The sequence below is a fragment of the Stegodyphus dumicola genome, chromosome 7, assembly GCF_044657685.1.
Source record: "Stegodyphus dumicola isolate Sdum_Otavi_A_Nest chromosome 7, ASM4465768v1".
NCBI lineage: Eukaryota > Metazoa > Arthropoda > Arachnida > Araneae > Eresidae > Stegodyphus > Stegodyphus dumicola.
The window spans coordinates 157,135,665-157,157,290 of NC_140774.1; the positions used below are offsets into that span (position 1 = coordinate 157,135,665).

Below are 21,626 nucleotides of genomic sequence, written 5' to 3' on the forward strand. Positions count from 1 at the left end.
ATTTGAAGGCCTGAAATGACAGAAAAGACCAGTTTTATCAATAGGAAAAACGTGTTTAGATGATATCCACGCAGTGTTTTTGGACGCATTCGAGAATTCGGCTGAGACATCTTTAAATTTTTCAATTTAAAATATGACATGTCGTTAACTGGTCGAATTGAAATTTATACAGCTTGTCAGTGAAAAAAACAGTTGTACTTCGCTAGGTTATTACTCGTGTCTTTTTCGCTGGAATATACCCTGCAGGAATGAATATTTGACGCACTACACTGAGAAAAGATCTCAACAAAATTTGATTTAAATTCCCAAATATTTCTCTTTGAACACGCAGTTCATCTGAAGCAGTTTTCTGGAAACTGATGTTCTTTCTTCTAATTTCCTTCTGTCAGAAACATTTTTTTTTAGTGTTAATACAAGTTTTTTCGACAATCCTTAAATAAGCATGTGGTATGAAGTTTGGAAGTTACTGGATAAACAGTGTGTTAAAAATGATCACCATGGCAAATGTTTTCAAGTAAAAAATACGAGACACGTCAGCAGCCACTACAGTATTATAAGATGTTTATTTACAAGGTGACTATTATTCATTTATAACAGCAATATGTATTACATTTGTTTTTTTTTTTTATGTATGAAAGCCAAACCAAGTTTATTATTGGTGCCTTTAGTACAAGGTCACGCAAAAATAAACTTGATTTAGCAAATTATCTGTTTGTAGAAGTGACGAAATTAGTATGTAAAATTCAGAATTTTCCTTTCAGTCATTAAAAGTTGAGAGAAAAATTGCATATATTTTCACATTATTTAAATTTTCATATCTGAGATTTATGGCCCTTTATTATATGAATGCATACTGACTTGATATACAAAGCATTATCAATTCAAAAGAACAGTCTACCAAAGGGTTTGCTCATATATTCACATTGGCTGTTCTGTTTGTTCACCTATGTTCTGCTTGTGCACAATTTGACTGTTGCGTAAGGCAAGTCTCAAATTGACAGCGCACGGATCGCATGAGGCCCCCGAAGTAATTTTATGCTCCCCACAAAGGCATTTCAATTATGTATTTGTTGAAAATGTATCAAGATCTTAATTATTTAGAGTTTATTTTGATTTCCACTAAAATATAAAACACATGGAAAATCTATAAATGATGTTAATTAATTTACAATGTGATATAACTCTTATTCAAAGATTTGAAGGTACGGTGTTTATTAACTTTTATTCGTACTTGTGAAAAAATAAATAAGCTTAGTTACGAAATTTTGCACTTGTTTTATTTACGAATATGTGAACAGCACCTTTTTGTTTTTCAGAGTTGAAAACTGACAACAAAAGAAGCCGACTGATTAATGAGAATCTACAATCCGTGATGAAGATAATTTCTAGCAATTTTTCTTCAAAACTACAAAGTTTATCAAAAAGCCGCTAAGTGTGCAATTAGAATATGAAGTAAAGAAACTTATAATTATTTATATACAAACCTATGTATTTTTATTTATTCACCAAAGAAATATTTCTTAAACAAGAGAAAGGAACTTGTTGTCATTATTTACTCTCAAGTTTTGTCCCACTTGGGAAAGTTTCTCTGAAACTCAAGAAGTTGTCATAATTTGTTTATTTTTACTTTAAATTAAATTAAATTGTTGAATGATTGATTAAGCATGTTAGAATTATTTGAAAGAAACGTCAATCTAACAATTTAATGTTTAATAATTTCCAATACACTTAAATTACGAAGTGTAATTTATAAAAGTGTCTTCAGTTTCCGAACTTTAGATCTCAGACAGAAAATAAATATAAATTTGAGTTCCTTTCCTTTGTGATACTCTTATTTTTGTTTATGCTGTGTTTTGATAAATGTTTATTATGCGAAATTTACAATTTATTCTAAGTATTTTTTTACTTTGCTAATAAATTTTTTATAAAAAATATTCCGGCCCGTCAGTTGGTTTCAGATAGTGCACGAGCTTCGCATGCAATTTGAATCTGACGTAAGGCACTGCTAACAATAATTGCAAGCTTTCTGAACAGAGGTGTTTGATTACACAAATCTTTATCACTGTCAACCAAATACTGTACATCAAATGTGGCACTGGCAATTTTGCTTGATACTTTCGGATTATCTGCGCCACCAGGCTTTATCATTCAGTAGGCTGTCCTGTTTCTTGCTCATTTTTTGCATACACGAGACAACGGCCAACCTATGCATGTGCTACAGTATAGGCATTTTAAGTACATGTGGATTTTCACTCTTTATATTTAACCGTAAGTTTGCTGTGTGTCTAATACTTGAAAAGCGGTAACAACCGGGTTCAAGAAAAAAAGACATGTGAATTATAGAAAATAATTTGTAGAAGAATTGGGATGTGCTATGGGAAAACTCTATAAAAAGATAAGATTTTCTGCATAATTTAAAAATTACAGGTAATATAAAACCTTTCTCAAACATAGACGTTAATCAAATTATAAGCGACCAAGGAAGATTTCCCTATTATTTTAATAGGTTTGGGCTTCAAGGTGATAATGATAAATGCTTGTTATGCTATGTGATTGGAGATGCTAGTTATATTGGTGAAGAGTGTGCTCTTACTAGAGATATAGAACGAGCATTCAAGGACTTTAAAAACATTGATTTAAAATAGTGTAGAGTATAAGTAGTAAAAAGATTGCAAAGAAAATTATGGCAAGAATAGGAAAAGACAGAGAGAAAATATGCATATGTTAGCCTGTATGTAGACGTGTGTTTGTATTAGTGTTTTGAGTGTTTTAATTTTATATTAATTTGTTTCTCACTTTTTTTTTAAAGTTTTTTTTTCTTTTCTTGCTTTCTGTGATCAGTGCAGGAAATACACAGAAACCACAAGTGTATATGATAGTACTTTCTGGTTGTATTTCATGATTTCTCTTTTGTTATGCTTTACTAACCTTTTGCGTCGGGCCTGTTGGTCATGCATTCAGCCAGCATGCATTTGAGTCTGAAACCACTCATCTTCTGTTACCTTAAACATTTCTCTTTCTTTTTGTAGACAATTTTGTTTTATGTTGAAGGCTTGTGAGAGTAATTTTTCCAACGCCAAAGCAAACAAACTTGATCCACAACCCGGGTAATCGTCCCCGGTTAAATAAACAATGAAATCTAAACATTGCAAATTTGAATTTTATTTAACTAAGAAATAATGATTTTCTTTTCTTTTTGATGAAATGCGCTCTTATCAGAATTTGAAAACAAAGAAAATATTTTGTGGTTAATATTTGCATTAGTCATATGCTGTTTTTGGGAGAAAATTACATTTGTTCAAATTGCATAAACATAATATAGCTTAATAAAATACATAATAAAATTCAGAAATTCGTTTGTTGTAGAAATAAAACATTTACACGTGTGCTTGCAAATAAGAATTTCAGTTAGAATTTGTGCATTTAAATAAGTGAAAAAAGTTAATTAAATACAATTCAATGTTTTTGTTTTTATTTACTTGCCAGCAAACATTCATTTATACTTTCTAATAGACGTTTAAGAATGTTTTTGTTTCTATTTGAATATCGAATGCTAAAGGCTAGGTTCAGATATTTAGAGCTTGAAATATCATAAATTTATATTTTAATACTGCAGTGAAAAAGAAAATTTTCTAAGAGTAAACATGATATTAAGTAAATTTAATAACAGCAATCCGTATAATCATCCGCAGTGAAAATGGGCGGTATCCAGATTGTACTACTTAACATTCAATAAAAATAGATATTCTTGAAGTTGATCTTTGTTTGTTAAATTATTCATAAATAGTTTCAAACTAGTTTTCTAAATGGTCAGGAAATGGAAATCGCATATATGTAAAATATTTTGATATTAATACAATCATTTATTTATCTTAACAATAAAGTTTTTCACATTCACGTACATTTTCTTATTATACCAATAAAATACTTTACATTTACATGCACATTAACATTCAAATTACCGTTGTTATGAGAAAAAGTACTTATCTGTAAAGAAGAAAGTTTGTCCTCTAATAACTCAATCACTAATATAACTATCGTCGCCAAACTTTCTACGATTCTTTTCCGGGTCTTGAAAAAAAATTCAAAGTCCAATAATAATAATAATAATAATAATAATAATAATAATAATAATAAAAAAAAAAAAAAAAAAAATTTAAAACTCTTGAAAACGAAAATTTTTTACCTCATTTTCCCCAGTGGCAACAGTCTCGCAAGCTGGAGATGAAAATTCCCTCCCCCCACCCGAAAGTTGTTGCCACTACTCGCTTTCAAATCGTAGAGTTTGTTAATAAAAAAATTGTAAGTTTTACAAAATCTATATATATAAGGAAGAATATCTGTTTGTGTGTTTCTTTGCTTGTTCGAGTTATTGATTTTTGATTAATTTATCGAAATGTTTTATGTGGTTCCATATCGCATCAGACTGAAAAATGCATGACTATGAATCGTATTTTTTGCATCGTTATTAGTGAAGAATTACAGCGGTATCGTTTTCTCTGTTGTTAGATGCATTATTCTCAATCTAAATGTAATTGCCATCGGATACTTCTACTAGTATTAAATACTTGAGCAGTGAAATTTGGTTCATAATTCATAATTTTTCTAAAAGTAAAGCAAAATTTTAGTTAACCGAATTTTGGGAGATATTTAACATATACTAAAAATGAGAGGCAGAGGAGTTTTCGTAGCCGATAGAGAAGTATTACGAAAGGTTTCAGTTTTTGAAGCAATCAGTTTTAAAACTTATCATATTAAATAGGAAAGTGAATTTAAACCAAATTCCTTGAACTATATAATTAATAAATCATTTTTAATCGGCAGTAAGCTTAAGATAGCTTGAGGTGTTTTTTGTAAAGCAGATGCTTTTAAATTTGATTGTAATTTATTTGTCCAGCACATGTATAGAGTTATTATAGTCTTAATTTTTCATAAAATGTTACTGCTATTAACAATTGTTTTCATAAGGAAATGAGTGATAACAGCCCCTCTTTATATTCTGTGGCAAAATTTTTAAATACTTCCACATCTATCTATTAAATTTATTCTATCATCTATCCATTAGATTCATCTATCTATTAAATTCTACTAAACTAAAACTTTCTATAGAGAAAAACCGAATCAGAACTTTAGAAGTAGGAATGAATTCCAAATTTTCTGCGTTGGGTATCCTAAAAGATTGTTAAATGATTTAAGTTAACGAGGAAACGGAGAAAAAGAAAAAGAAATCTTTGTTTAGTATTAAACGCTTTTAATTAAGTAAAATTTCAGGTAGGTATAAGGAAAAATAGATTTAATATCGCACCTTTTAAAAGTATAGGACAGGACAGGAAACCACGATATAAATAGCTACACCGTCATGAAGACTTATCAGCTCAATTGCTTATTACGTGGGGCCATCCACTATCTGCTATTTATTATAAATTTTTCAATATTTACATAAATAAGGACAGTATTGCATAATTTAGTTGCATAATAATATCAATAACATAATAATATCAGTAATATATGAATAACGTAGCAATTGCATATAAGTAACATAAAAGTTGTTTTTGGTAACATTCTGGTAATATAACAATTAATTTTGATCAAGTAAATACATAATAATATTTTATTACATAATTATATGATAAAGTAATAGCATTTATGCTGCCTTCAAATTGTCGCAGTTTTTTATTGATAAATAGTTTATTAGATTTTGGAGCTTTAGTATAAGGATGTTACTTTTTAGTAGTTGTTTGAATCACAGTTTGGCCTTTTCTGATGTATATGGCTGAAAATGTAAATCTTTGGTTATATCACATTCAAACATATAATGATCGATTGTTCCCATAGTTCCGAATATGCATTTATCTGTGTGTGCAAACTAAAACGATGTAGATATGATGCAAAAGGATCATGGACTGCTAAAAAGAATTTTATGGCGCGGGTAGTTGAGATAAGGTGTTTTGTTAGGGAAGATATGAATTTGAAGGTTCTTCTACCCGTTTCTTCTTGCGCCCATTTTGCATTCCAGACGTTTTAAAAGTACAACTATATTTATCAATATCATAACAGTGAAATTTACTAGTATATAAAGTATAATATTAAATATATTTAAACTTTAGTTCATTTCCATCGCCCAGACGGTACAGAGGTTAGTTGAGCCCACTGTCGTACCGAAGGGCCTGGATTCGAATCCCGGAGAAGGCATGGATGTTTGTAAATGTATAATGTTTTTGCGGCATGGAGGCACTCTAAATATATTGTGAGCCGAAAGTCCTCTTGTGTGGATTGGTGGTAAGGGAGAGTGATGGGAGACCCTCAGATTCGTCCCCCACGGAGTGCTTGCTCTCTATCAAAATTGGAAGCTATCAAATTGTGGGTATAACTGAACTAAAAAAATGTGATGTGTACAGTGACTTCCTTGTACGGAATATTAAATTATACGCATTTTTTCTTGCATTTTATTTAAACTTATTAGATTGAATTAAACCTACTTCGCCGACAGCGCATAAACCATAATAGAATAAATGCATTCTTTAAAATTCACTTTTTGTTTACCATAGCGACACTCTGGCGCTAGGTTTACTTAACAGTATTATATTTCATTCATATTATAACTTAAAATGCACAAAATGTACATCATTTAAAGAATTATCTAATCGTTGCCACATGTTCTATTCAAATACTATAATAAAGCTAGAACTATGTATGTATAAAATAAATTAAGCAAACAAAACAAAAAAGACACAGTTTTTCACAGACGATTGAGTATTTCTCATTTAATTAATTCAGTTCTCACTTCGCGAGAAGGCAAAAATACATAAAAACTCAAAATATCTATATTAAAAATTACGAAGTAAATCTCAAACGCTTATTTCCTCGAAAAAATTCCAGAAAGAATTAAGCATGATTTAATTGGCAATAATAAATGAATGCGTTATCTTTGTTGTTGCGAAGCTAAGTTTCTCTAGATTGGCAACAAATCCACTAGTCACCTGTTTCAAATGTAAACATCAATGGCCGCCATTAAAAACAGGCTTAGCGGCATTTAAACAACTTTAAAATTGCTGATAATTCTAAAACTATTGCACACAGATTTACTAAAGGCATAAAATCCTTAACCGGAAGATAGAAACAATATAATTCAATCATTTTAAAGGAAAAAATGTACAATTTACAAACATATAAGAGTAAAGAAACTGAGATCACTGAGCCGGGTAATAGAGTGGATATATATATAAATATATTTATATACGTTTGGTGCGGCCGATTGCAACCAAAATAAGAGGTGCACATCTACATGTTATAGCAGTCCTATATACAAAATTTCAACGTTCTGATGCTACTCGTTTTCGAGTTATGCGAGATACGTACGTACGCACGTACGTACATACGTTCGTACAGACGCCACGAAAAATTCTCTTCAGAATTAATTTTAAAGCAGTTTTATAATTTTTTTTGAAGGAAAAGAGTATTTTATTCTGTCCTTACGTACAGATATCACGCAAAAACATCGTTAAATTGCATTTGATAGCGGTCAAAATGGATATTTTCGTTGAAATATGCTGCCTGAAACTTTTCCCGATTACAATACTTACTTTTTACTTCGTACAAGGAAGTAAAAAGTAGGTAGGAAATGTATCATTAAAAACAGTTTGGGGACCACAGCTAACGTTGCGGTTATTTAAAGGAAACTCTAAAGGAAGAAAAAAAATACTAAGATTCTTTTTTGAATATTACTACAAGACAAAATAAATATTCACCTACAGTTTTATTTCTTAAAATTTAGTAAGGAGGGTTTTATATTCGGGAAGAGTCTTATTTTCGAGCACATATGGAAGTCATAAGGAGGACGATGTCACTTCATAAATGCGCAAGATATGTTTGGAAAGAAATTATCTCTGTAATATTTTTATTTTCTCATCTAAAAAACCTCACTGAAAGAACAAAGCTTTCGCTTTTACTTTTGAGATTAGGTGGCACATCTAACAAGTACAAATGAAAGTTAAAAAAAAATTTTCATACTTTCATTTAAGTTTTACATTAGCCGCTAAAAATACTAGTCATCATGAAAGAGGGAAAATAAGTTATGATTTTAATAAGGCCAGTTAATGTAATTTAAAAATATTTAATATTTCTAATTAGCCATCTCAGGATTTAAATGTATTTTAGTCAATCAAATAAAAAAGTAGGAAAAGTATTATTTACTGCATTTTCTGCTTTTAAATTGCTTAGTTTGTTGCTCAGTAGCAGGTAAATTAAATTTGAAAGCTAAATATCTGATGCTTCAATGAATGGCAACTGGTAGCTTGTGTAATATAAAAAGTATTTTATCTCAGGTAGTGGCAATGCATTACCTTTAAATAGATGAGTTTGTTGATTAAATCCGTAGAATAAATGTCTTACATTCTGCCGAATGCCAATATTCGTACGAGTTGAAGATGAAATCTTTTTATTTTGAACGATGTTGCCACGCATTTAAATCGCCGAGTTTGTTAATAAAAAATTCATGTAAAATTTATTCAAAATATGAAATTAAAAAAAAATCTGAAATGTTTCAGATTTTAAATTACGTCCAAAGGGGCGTTTTTTAACATTTTGTGTGTTACCTTTCTTTATTAAATATCATGTTCCTCGCACTTAAACCATAAGATCCAGTGCAACAGCAATATCGCAAAATAGTTTTTAAACGAGCATATCTTTAGAATTTCCGATACAGAGACTCACGCGCTGGAGATAAAAATGTTTTTTCTGCACAACGTTGCCATTGCTCGCTTTGAAATCCTTGAGTTTGTTAATCAAAAATTCGTCAAAGTTTTAAAAAATAGGAAATCGATCATAAAACAAATTTCAAATTTCAAATTTGGTCTTCCACATGCTCATATTCGTTGGAGGATTACGTTATTCAAAATTCGATGACTCTATGTACCGTTGTTTTATCACAATACGAGAAATATACATACATTTATGCAGATTTTTCATTATTTAATTTCTTCAAATATAATGCAGGACTCTAACATTTTGTGGCAACAGTTTGAAAAGTGAACCGACATTTATGAGTCCGACGCAAAATGCCAAAACGAAACTAATAGTCCTTCGGGATTCAAATCCCTTTGGACTAAAAAAAAAAAGGGGGGAGGGGAAGAAAGAAAGAAAGAAAAAGAAAAAAAAAATCCGAAAGCTTTTAAATTTTACATTACTCCCAAAGGAGCGTTTTTTTTAACGTTTTGTGTGTTACCTTTATTTATTAAATATCACGTTCTTCGCACTTAAATCGTAAAATTCAGTTCAACGGCAATATCACAAAATGGTTTTAAAATGAGCATATCTTTAGAATTTCCGATACACAGTCTTGGGCGCCGAAAATAAAAATTTTTTATTTTCCGTACCAGTATTGCCATCCTCGTTTTGAAATCGCTGAATTTCTTAATAAAAAAACTCTAATGTCTGACAATGTCTGAAATAGCTAATAAATAGCTAATAACATATTCCAAATTAGGGCTTCCAGATACCCATATTCGCTGGAGGATTACGTTACTCAAAATTTGATAGCTCTATGTACCGTTGTTTTATCACAATGGGAGAAACATGCATGCATTTATGTAGATTCTTCGTTATTTAATTTCTTTGAATATAATACAGGGCTTTAATAGTTAGTGGCAACAGTTTGAAAAGTCAAAAGAAAGAAAGTGAAAAGTCAAAAGAAAGTGAATCGACGCAAAATGCCACAACGAAATTAATAGCCCTTCTGGACTAACGACCTTTGGGCTAGTAAAAAACATATCTGAAATCTAAAATCGGGTTTCGAGGTACATTTGTTTAGCTATATGTATTCAAAATGTGTTGGCCCTAGGTTCCGTCATTTTCCCCCAATGCAAGGAACGTACATGCATTGATTTGCAAAGAAGCAGGCAAGAGGAAAAGTGAGATAACGCCTTCACCGGGAATCGCACCACGGACCTCTGGAATACCGGCCCAGCTTACAAAACCACTACACCACGAAGACACGCTAGGAAAGCGAAAAAAGTACTTTATACATGAACAATTCATAGACATATTAATTTATTATCTGGAATTGAGCTTAAATCTCACCAAAAGAATCGTAATATAATAACTCCATTTCTAATGTGATGTACACGAAAAAGCAAAGCACATATATTAAAAATATCATCTGATGAAATTCTTCTTACTTTGAAATCCTTTCTTCACCTTTTAGTCTTCTACAGTGATAAACTTAATTCTCTCTGCAAACAGGATTTGCTGATAAGTAAGTTATATCTCTAACCAAACAGACTTTGTTTGCATATTCTTGGTGTAATCTATTGTAGAATAAACTTAAACATTTCAGTGGAAGATGTGTATAAAGAATACTGAAACATGTATTTTATAGATTTGTTTTATTATAGAATACTACCCAACGCGTAGCGTTAATTTAAGCTTTCATTTGTAATATGTAATTGCTTAAACCACCAATATTTATTTTATTTTTTAACTTTTAACCGAAAAATAAAAAATTTCAATAGAATGCTAAAACTTTTGTACATATTAAAGTGAGAGATATTGAATTAATAAAAAATTGAAAACTCTTTAGAGTTTGTAACTAAGCAAATTGAAGTATTTAATACATAACAATTTAAAATTAATTTTACTTCCATAAATTACGTCTCAGCCAGCTCACAGTTTGAAGCAATAGTTATTTATTAATAACTACTGAATTTTGGGTTTCCTACTGGTACGAATACAATTAGTTACTTACTTTTGTCAAAATATTTTGTCTTTTACGCATCATCTTTGCTTACATTAAAGTAATTTAGACTTAAATAGCTTATTTATTTATGACGAAGCTTAAAGTATCTGCTGAAAACTCTCATTATTCTTCATAAAATAATTTTAAGATTAGGAAATAACATAAAACAACAAGGGATTAAACATAAAACAAATTAGATTTGGTAAAGTTCTCAAAATTTGGCGATATTAATCTAAACAAAACTCAACTGTGTTCTACTGACAAATAAATGAAAAACTGAGTACAAAATTTCTATTTCAAATTTAAGTAAGGATCAAGTTCAAAATTAAGTAAGGATCGAGTTCAAAATTAAGTAAGGATCTTAATTGTGTAATAATAACTAAAATGTTCTTCAGACCCAATTCGATTAACAACCTAGTTAACGCTCAATCTAATGTAAATACGATAAAGTTCTTTGAATGCTTTAAATAAACCTTTTTATTAAATTTGAATTTCAACTGAAAATATCACTCGTGCGTATAAACAAAGCTTCGCTGATTGCGGTTAATAAAATAACATAAAGTTGAATTTAAAACTTGAAAAGTATCGTGACCGGAGACTACACAAATTTGACTTAACTAAGCTACTAAGCTGGCTCACCTTTAATGGAATGATTTAAAGTCGTCTGGTCAATGACCAATGCCGGAAGATTAACTGGCAGAGCTTGGCGATAGTAAGTAAGTTGCGGACAAAAGTTGCATATCTAAAACACTGAAAACCCTTTCCTTAAATACTCTATAATGTTCTAGCTGTAATAAATTTCTTTAATTGCCAGGACTTAGTAGTACTGAGCAGCGACTATTTGTCAAGTTTTTGTTGCGTAAGTAACAACTCCGAAGAAGTTGTTACTTACGCAACAAGAAGTATTTTATTTGAACTCAGGTGGATTCTCTTTGGCTTACAAGAAGCCAACACTTTTGGCTTAAATTATAAAATGCAAAATTAAACTAAAGTTGAGTAGACTAAACAGCCTAAGCTGCACAGAATTGTGACTGCGTTAGTTGGCTCTTATCTAAATCTCACCGGCGTAGACTAACAGGCACGTAATAAGCCTCGCCGTAAACTAGCAAATTTTACTTCGTAGCAACAACGTGGCTGAAAGGCAGAACTCGCTTTCTGTCTTTCCCTCTTACTGAAGTACCTCATACTTCACCTTAAATAGTAAGAGGAGAATTTTTAGCTTGAAACTAAAAAGCTCTCCTCTGTAGGAAAATAAGAACGTATAGGAAAGGCTGTCTTAAAATAAAAATAACTATTAGAAAAATATAGTAAACCCTTACAATTCTTTAACCTATATGCATCCTGGTGAGGGATTATTGAAACGAGAAGTTATAGTAAATATCCAATTCATAAAATTTGGTTAATTAATATTAAAAAAATTTTAAAAATATTCTATTCATATAAAAGTTACTGCATTTGTCTTTTTATTACTTCCTTGTATGAAGGAAAAAGGAAGTATTGTAATCGCGAAAAGTTTCAGGCAGCATATTTCAACGAAAATATTCATTTTGACCGCTATCGATTGCAATTTAACGATGTTTTTGCGTGATATCTGTACGTAACGACAGAATAAAAGACTCTTTTCCTAAAAAAAAAAAAAAAAAAAAAAAAAAAAAAAACTGAAATGTTTCAGATTTTAAATTACGTCCAAAGGGGCGTTTATGTGTTACCTTTCTTTATTAAATATCATGTTCCTCGCACTTAAACCATAAGATCCAGTGCAACAGCAATATCGCAAAATAGTTTTAAAACGAGCATATCTTTAGAATTTCCGATACAGAGACTCACGCGCTGGAGATAAAAATGTTTTTTCTGCACAACGTTGCCATTGCTCGCTTTGAAATCCTTGAGTTTGTTAATCAAAAATTCGTCAAAGTTTTAAAAAATAGGAAATCGATCATAAAACAAATTTCAAATTTCAAATTTGGTCTTCCACATGCTCATATTCGTTGGAGGATTACGTTATTCAAAATTCGATGACTCTATGTACCGTTATTTTTATGACAATGTGAGAAATATACATACATTTACGCAGATTTTCATTATTTAATTTCTTCAAATATAATGCAGGACTCTAACATTTTATGGCAACAGTATGAAAAGTGAACCGACATTTATCCGTCCGACGCAAAATGCCAAAACGAAAGTAATAGTCCTTCCGGACTCAAGTCCCTTTGGACTGAAAATTATAAAACTGCTTTAAAATGAATTCTGAAGAAAATTTTTCGTGGCGTCTAATATATGTACGTGCGTATCTCGCATAACTCAAAAACGAGTAGCCTCAGAACGTTGAAATTTTATATGTAGGACTGCTATAACATGTAAATGTGCACCTTGTATTTTGATTGCAATCGGCCGCAACAAACGTATATAAATATATTTATATATATATCCAGTCTGTTACCCGGCTCAGCGATCTCAGTTTCTTTACTCTTATATGTTTGTAAATTGTGTATTTTTTGCTTTAAAAATGATTGAATTATGTTGTTCTTTTCTTCCGGTTAAGGTTTTTATGGCTTTAGTAAATCTGTATGCAATATTTTTAGAATTATCAACAATTTTAAAGTTGTTTAAATGCCGCTAAGCCTTTTTTTTTTTTTTTTTTTTTTGATAGCGGCCATTGATTGTTTACATCGTAAACAGCAGACTAGTGGATTTGTTGCCAATCTAGAGAAACTTCGCTTCGCAACAACAAAGATAACGCCTTCATTTATTATTGAATATTAAATCATGCTTAATCCTTTCTGGAATTTTTTCGAGGAAATAAGTGTTTAATTTTTACTTCGCAATTTTTAATATAGATATTTTGAGTTTTTATGTATTTTTGCCTTCTCGCGAAGTGAGAACTGAATTAATTGAATGAGAAATACTCAATCGTCTGTGAAAAACTGTTTCTTTTTTGTTTTGTTTGCTTAATTTCTTTTATACGTCATTCTAGCTTTATTACAGTATTTGAATAGAACATGTGGCAACGATAAGATAATTCTATTCTTTAAATGATATAAATGTTGTGCATTCTGAGTTACAATATGAACGAAATATAATACTGTTAAGTGAATCTAGCGCCAGAGTGTCGCTATGGTAAACAAATACTGGAGTGAATTTTAAAGAATGCATTTATTCTATTGTGATTTATGCGCTGTCGGCGAAGTAGTTTTAATTCAATCCAATAAGTTTAAATGAAATGCAAGAAAAAATGCGTATAATTTAATATTCCGTACAAGGAAGTCATGTGGTGTACACATCAGATTTTTTATATTTATATTTATTTGTGCATAATATTATGTTTCCTTAAGTGAAATCTTAACTAATATTTCGTCAAAGAATTAATCATTTTATGTGCAACTCAAAAAAACAATGCTTTTTTAAAAGCTGTTAAAAAAGGCGTATGAAATATGTAATAGCACATATATTTAGAATTTATACCTCTGATTATACAGAGCAAAGTTAAGTATGTAATGCTAGTATCAATGAGAAAATTCTATTGCTTAGAGGTAAAAATTCTAAATCATATAACGTTTTGAAGTGTCACATGTAAATGTTTCCAAAAGCTTCATAAAATTTAACAGTTTTGCTACTTTAAACGAAGGAAATATCAAAATATGATTTTCGACTAAGATCTAAACTCAGATTTACAAAAAATTCCATCTTCTTTATTGAGATATTCTACAAAATTCGTACTTGTGAAGAAAACGTAAATGAAAATTGTAGCTTGTATTTTTGAAGGAAATAAACGAAAATTGTATCTTTGCATTTCCAAAATGAAAATGAATTACGATTCATGTTATTGGAAATGATACGATTAGATTAAAAAAAATCTGATTTTAAATTACGCCCGAAGAAGCGTTTTTTTAACGTTTTGTCTGTTACTTTTATTTATTAAATATCATGTTCTTTGAACTTAAATCATAAAATTCAGTTCAACAGCAATGTCGCAAAATAGTTTTAAAACGAGCATATCTTTAGAATTTCCGATACACAGTCTCTCGCGCTAGAGATAAAAATGTTTTTTCTGTACAACGTTGCCATTGCTAGCTTTGAAATCCTTGAGCTTGTTAATCAAAAATTCGTTTTACAAAATATGAAATTGATAAGAAAACATATTCCAAATTTCAAATTTGGGCTTCCAGACGCTCATATTCGCAGTAGGATTACGTCATTAAAAATTGGATGGCTCTAGGTACCGTTGTTTTATCACAATGCGAGGAACATACGTACTTTTATGCAGATTCTTCATTAATTAATTTCTTCAAATATAATGCAGGACTCTTAATTTGGTGCAACAATTTGAAAAGTGATACGCCGTCTATAGTGATTCGACGCAAGATCGCAAAACAAAAATAATAGTCCTTCAGGGACATTGGACTAAAAAGAAAGAAGGAGCAGTACATATTTTAAAAGATTTTTGAGTAAGTTACATTCTTTTTCTTAAGTAATGGAATCATCGAAGTCAGGGGTCTCCAAACGTTTTAGCCCGTGGCCATATTGCCTTTTTGTCGAAGCTTCGAGAGCCAAGAACTATTTAGTTCATCATACTATAGTGATATAATTATGATGAATAGAATGTACATGTTTATAAACAAGGCAGAAAGACTTTTGTAATTAGATCCATACTGGCTATGATAACTCGAAAAGACTTTTCTTAGACCTTCACGCACTTTCGCTTAACATAAATTTCTTAAAAAAATGTTTAAATATTTGCAAAAAATATTGTCCAAGTATATCAGAGATTTCTTCGATTTGCAATGTAGCTTTATTTTTAACTGGATTTACCTCCCTTTTGTAATAATTTATCAGTGCATTTTGTTTACATTTTGATTAGGGCCAAATTTTCATTCATAGGTATTTTATATTCTGGGAAAGTATTTTGTGTTGGGGAGGCAGGAATCTTAATTAAGAGTAATTAGGACATATACAGAACAAAATCACTGTCGAAAATTTCTATAAACAACCTGTAATCTTACTATTACTTACTTAATCTCTAATAGGTAAAGATAACACACGAAAGCTTTATTCTTGTTGTTAATTCCTATAACAAGAATAAGGTTTCTTCCTATAAAATAAACCTTTATTCTAAATTATTAATAGAGTGTTACTGAATTTCACTCCTTGTTAATTTAGAAACGGTTGTATAATTTTTAATATGCTTATATATTATGGTTTATAATATGCTTTATTAAGAATGTGCATGACAGGCAATGTATCTATAGATTGCCTGTTACATAATATAGTTAATATATATGTTACCTTGCTCATTTTAAATTTTATAAAATTATTTAAAAACCTTTGGCGGGCCGGATTGTTGCGGCTTGAGGGCCAGATTCCGTACGCGGGTCGTAGATTGGAGACAGCTAATCTAAGTTTTTGATTTTGTTTAAATCTAAGACTGGTTACGAAAGAAATAAATACCAGATTATTCAACAACATTATCAGAAATAAAAGTTATTTAATTTGCTGAGTATAATTTAACGATCGACTATAAAATAGAAAATCACAGTTTATTGCTTTGTTTGAAAAACATATAGGGAAAACCATAGTTATATATATTTTAGAATGATTATTTATTGGGATGGGTTATTGATATGTGCATTATAAAATCGTATTTAAAAACTAGTATTTCTGCTTAAATTATAACCATTTTGTACGCCTTCCTAATCAGAAGAAATTTCAAAGAACACGATGAACTTTCCATTCATAAGCAGAAAATAATAAAAGAAATTAATTATCTACCAGTGCTCAAATAATTTCATCACTGACACTTTTTTTTTTTTTTTTTTTTTTTTTTTTTTTTTTTTTTAACTTAGAACAAAATATCATAGAACTAAGAAGTTAAATTTCTTAATGTTCATGAAAAAAAGGAAATAGGGAAAAATATAATTCTCGAAAAGCAAGAAACAAAAATTCAAGAAGAACCATCAGTTGGACATTTGTGGCAGATCTTATAAAAGACTTTAGAATAAATTACATTTTATAAATGAATCAGACTTTTTATTTTGTATAGTTAAAAATTTATTGTTTAAGTTTAACACTATATTCAGTTCTGTTGATTTCTCGTTTTATTATTTATTCAAATGTGTTAATGTCAATGTAATACCTAAAACAAAACTTCAATATACGCAAAATGTCAGTAAAAATATTTGCAAATATTGTAGAATTAAATTCTGTAATATTCAATTCAAAATACCATAGAATTAAATTCTGTTATATTCATTTCAAAATATTGTAGAATTAAATTCTCAAAGACGATAAATTTCAAGTAAATCATGAAAGAAATAAAATTCGAAGATAAGAATTATAAAAGGTAGTCTGAAAGCAGAAGTACAAAATTGTGATTACTTTTAAGGTACAATAAATTATACAAAGTATTCGAAGCATTAAAGCCAAACGATATTATACATTTATTTATGTACTCAGAAATACAGTTCGCCTATGCAACGTAAAAATGTATAGCACGCAAATTACATAATTTTGAATTGAGAGGTTATCCATTATATAGTATTTGCTAATCGTGTGTTTTAAAAATCTCTGACATGGAACTGTGCCAAGAAAGCACAAATTTCCCAAAACTGCCGTGAGAAAAAAGCATATATACTTTTAAATGAATTTGATGCCAAAATGAGCTTGGTAACAGAGTGTTTTAATTAACTGGCCATTCTAGAATCAAAAAAGAGATTTTAAACCTTTTACTCCCTTGTACGAAGTAAATGAAGTATTGTAATTCCGAAACATTTCAGGTGTCATATTTCAACGAAGATATCCATTTCAACCACCCACGAAACCATTTGAACGGTAGTTTTGTGTGACATGTGTTCATACGGACAGAATAAAGGTCTGTTTTTGCCAAAATGGATTTAAAATTGATTCAGAAGAGATTTTTCTTGACATCTGTACTTACGTACCTATATATATCGCATAACTCAAGAGCGAGTAGCCGTAGAACGTTGAAATTTTGTTTATGGGACTGCTGTAGCATGTAGTTATGCATTTCCCTTTTTTGTTGATATCGACTGCACCAAATCGTATATATTCCCACTCTGTTATCTATCTCGCTTGCATTTTTGCTCTTATATGCTGCTAATTGTGCATTTTTTGTTTTAAAAAAACTGAATTATGTGGTTCCTATGTTCCGATTAAGGTTTTTATGCCCTTATGTAATCTGTATACAATAGTTGTAGGATTATCAACAATTTAAAATGGCGAGTTCAGCCTAACGAACCGCCATTTGTTTACATTTGAAACTCAGTAGAATAGTGAATTAAGCAAGTTTCTGCACCTTGAATATCTTTTTGCCGAGTGTGGCGAAAAGTAAACGTTCAATTTAGTGCACTGAGAAATCTGCCTTCTTGCCTGCTGGTCGAATTGCTTCCTTTTTCGTGAAAACTCTAATTTTAATTATAAAAATTGTTTTTTTAATTATTTTAACTGTATTTGGTATTTTATATTTTTCTGTATTTTACAATTTTTAATGAAAATGTTATGTATTTTTGCTTTGCCATGAAGTGAGAACTAAATTAATTAAAGGAGAAACATATTTCTAATGAAATTCCAGGAAATACGCTGAAATGAAATGCAGCAAAAAATGTGTATAATTTAATAGGCCATACGAGAAAGTCACGTGGTGTCCGCATCAGATTTTTTGTTTTTCTGAGTGTGTAAGTGACAAAGGGACGTACAACCTACAAAATATAGGTTACAGACAATAGCACTTTCTTATGAAGACTGGGTAATTTTTATAAATCTTTAATATTCTAATAAAGTGAGATCTAGTGTTTCTTCCTTTCGAGTAATTGCAATAATAATAATATGGAGGAGAAGCATATACTTAAGGATAACAATAAAATTCGAGAAAGTTGCAGCTAAGGAAAGGAACGAAGCTACTTATGCTACTTTTCCTTTCCCTAGCTCGAACTTTATCGAATGTTCTATTGCCATCCCGTGAGCCCTTGCCTCTCCTTCGTCATTTTCACTTCTGCAGCTGAAGATAAAATATTCATAAAGCATGTATGTAAAGTGCATTAGTGAAGCATAATAAAGTGAAATATTTGTAAAGCAAAATTTTGCTTCCTTCATACGATAGCAGGAACTGAGAAAATATTTCTCGCAATGACCATGAATAAGAATAAAATAAGAAGTTCTTTACAAATTCCCTTGAAGAATGAATACTGTTGACAGAGGAAAAATTCAAACATTCATCAGCGGCAATTTTAATATTTTATTAAAAGCTAATTTTAGCAAACTCTGCTAAGATTTGATGACTAAATATTTCCAGTGGTTTTCTTGAACTGGTATATACATTTAATACGTTAAATAACTAAAATATCTATATGTAAAAAGGAGCATTCAATAAATAAATATGTAAGTTTTGAAGATGGCTACTAGGAGATGAATTTTGACTTTGTTTCCTTTTCCTTTTCATATTCATAAGACATATGTTAATTTGTTCAACAATCAGGGCCTGATTACAGCCTAGCCAGATGTCTACTAGGCATTAGGTCCAGGGCTTAGAATCCATCTTTTAAGGGCCGCCTAAATCGTCTCGTGTCTCCTGATAACTCAGATTTCTAAAATAAAAACTACCAAAAACGTGTGAGCATTAGGAGTTCCAGAGAGAAAGTTCTCAGACTACTTATAGTGTCTCAATATCTGAATAAGGTTTTGAACAAAATAATATCGTAAAATGATCTGTGTTTCTTATTGTTTTTTTAACTAAAAAAAAAAAAGTTTCAGATTTTAAATGAAGTCCAAAGGGGCGTTTTTTTAACGTTTTGTGTGTTATCTTTTATTAAATACCATGCTTGCACTTAAACCATAAAATTCAGTTCAATAGCAATGTCACAAAATAATTTTAAAATGAGCATATTTTTAGAATTTCCGATATACAGTTCCGCGCGCTGGAGATAAAAAAGTCCCCATCTCCGTAAAATGTTGCCATTGCTCGCTTTTAAATCGTTGAGTTTGTTACTCAAAAATTCATTAAAGTTTTACAAAATATGAAATTGATCACAAAACAAATTCCGAATTTCAAATTTGGTCTTCCACATGCCCATATTCGTAGGAGGATTACGTCATTCAAAATTCGATGGCTCTATGTACCGTTGTTTTATCACACTGCGAGAAATAGACATACATTTATGCAGGATTTTCATTATTTAATTTCTTCAAATATAATCCAGGACTCTTAACATTTAGTGGCAACAGTTTGAAAAGTGAAACGGACATTTATATGGATTCAACGCAAAATCGCAAAACGAAAACAATAGTCCTTCAGGGACAAAGCCCCTTTGGAATAAAAAGTGTGTACATGCTTCAAGTATTTCATTAATAAATAATACAATAAGCTGTTGTCTATGTTAAGTAAAGAGTGAAATAGTTCCTGAAATATGGATGTGTCACTTACACACAATCTTCCTAGATTCCTATCAAAGGTTACTCAGTCTGCAAATGAATTTAAGAAGCAGAAAAAGTCAATATCAGAATTACACTAAATTAATAATGTGAGGAAATGTTAAAATGAGTAAAGGAATTTTTGAATTTGGATTTTTGTTTTAAATTGATTAAGATACTTTAAGTTTTGGTACACAGTACGACACATTGCTACTACTCTAAGGATTATAAGGCTTTTATGAAATCTTTCTCGTATCACTCAAAGTGATGGAAAAAAATCAACTACAAAGTGTTTTAATTTTTTCTCTAATACGTTTGATAATAACTGACATATTAGAATAATAAATGAAATCATAAAAGGAAGTAATAATTACATATTTACTAACATATAATATTACACTCTCATAGTTTTTCATGACTAATATTTTATTAGTGAATTAATATTTTCCAAATATTCAATTCCACATTATGTCTGTGGTTATATTATGTACAGCATGAACTTCATGCATAATATGAAAAAAAGGCTTTTTTTATCATCAATATTTTCTTGTCAGGGATGGTTGATGCTTTTGTTAATTTCGACCTAAAATTTTCAGTTTTTGCATAAATTTAGCAAAATAATGAATTTTAATCAATTAATTAATGATTATAAGCAAAATTGATCCGAAAATCAGAAAAGACATCAGAAAATCACGTAAGAAATAAAAGAACATAAGAAACATTTTGAGAAACGCCATTCGAAAGAAGTTGCTCGTTTGCTACGAGGAATTTCGTGGGCTCGGGTCAGACAAGTGAGCATTAGTAACAACAACAATTCATTTCCTCAAAATAATTATACAAATAAAAAAAAACTGAATAATACTCTGCATAATACTCCCACAAAAGCTCTGCAAGATTAATGACGCTATTCTTCAAGTTCGGAAATCTCGAAATATCGATTATTTTAATTGCTTTTACAGTTTTTGGTTATGTTTTACAGAGATCTTTTTCTTATCTTCCATGTTTTCATTTTGCTATAACCAAAATACTTTAAGTTAAGAGTTTCTTGCACCTTTCCAATACATTTCGCTTTTTTGGTTGCAGTATAAGGTATTTCTATCGCCTTCTTAACATGCCTTCGTAGTGTAGTGGTCAGCAAGCTGGGCGCGTATTCCAGAGATCCGTGGCTCGATACCCAGCGAGGGCGTTGCTCGTTTTTCACTTCTTGCTGTTTCAAAAGTAACCTAATGACTCTACAGCAGATTAAGAATAAATTTACGAGTCCCTTATACTTTTTTGAATAAGCCATCATAAGAAAAATGTGAAACAATGCAAAATTCTGAGAAAAATTTAGCAGTGTCCGGGAATTTTTGCGATATGGCTCTCTTGTTCTAAAGAACAGATGTTAATTTTAATGTTTGCTTGATCAATATTTTATTTTTGGAAAAGCATAATATAAAAAATACTGCTAGGTAAATGCAAATTAGAAGTG

General features: G+C 30.3%; 1 protein-coding gene across 1 annotated transcript in view; it reads left to right on the plus strand.

The window, feature by feature from the left end:
* The window catches only part of LOC118198290 (uncharacterized), a 79,044-nt gene that overhangs the window by 21,662 nt on the left and 35,756 nt on the right, over positions 1–21,626 (plus strand). The window lies entirely within an intron of this gene.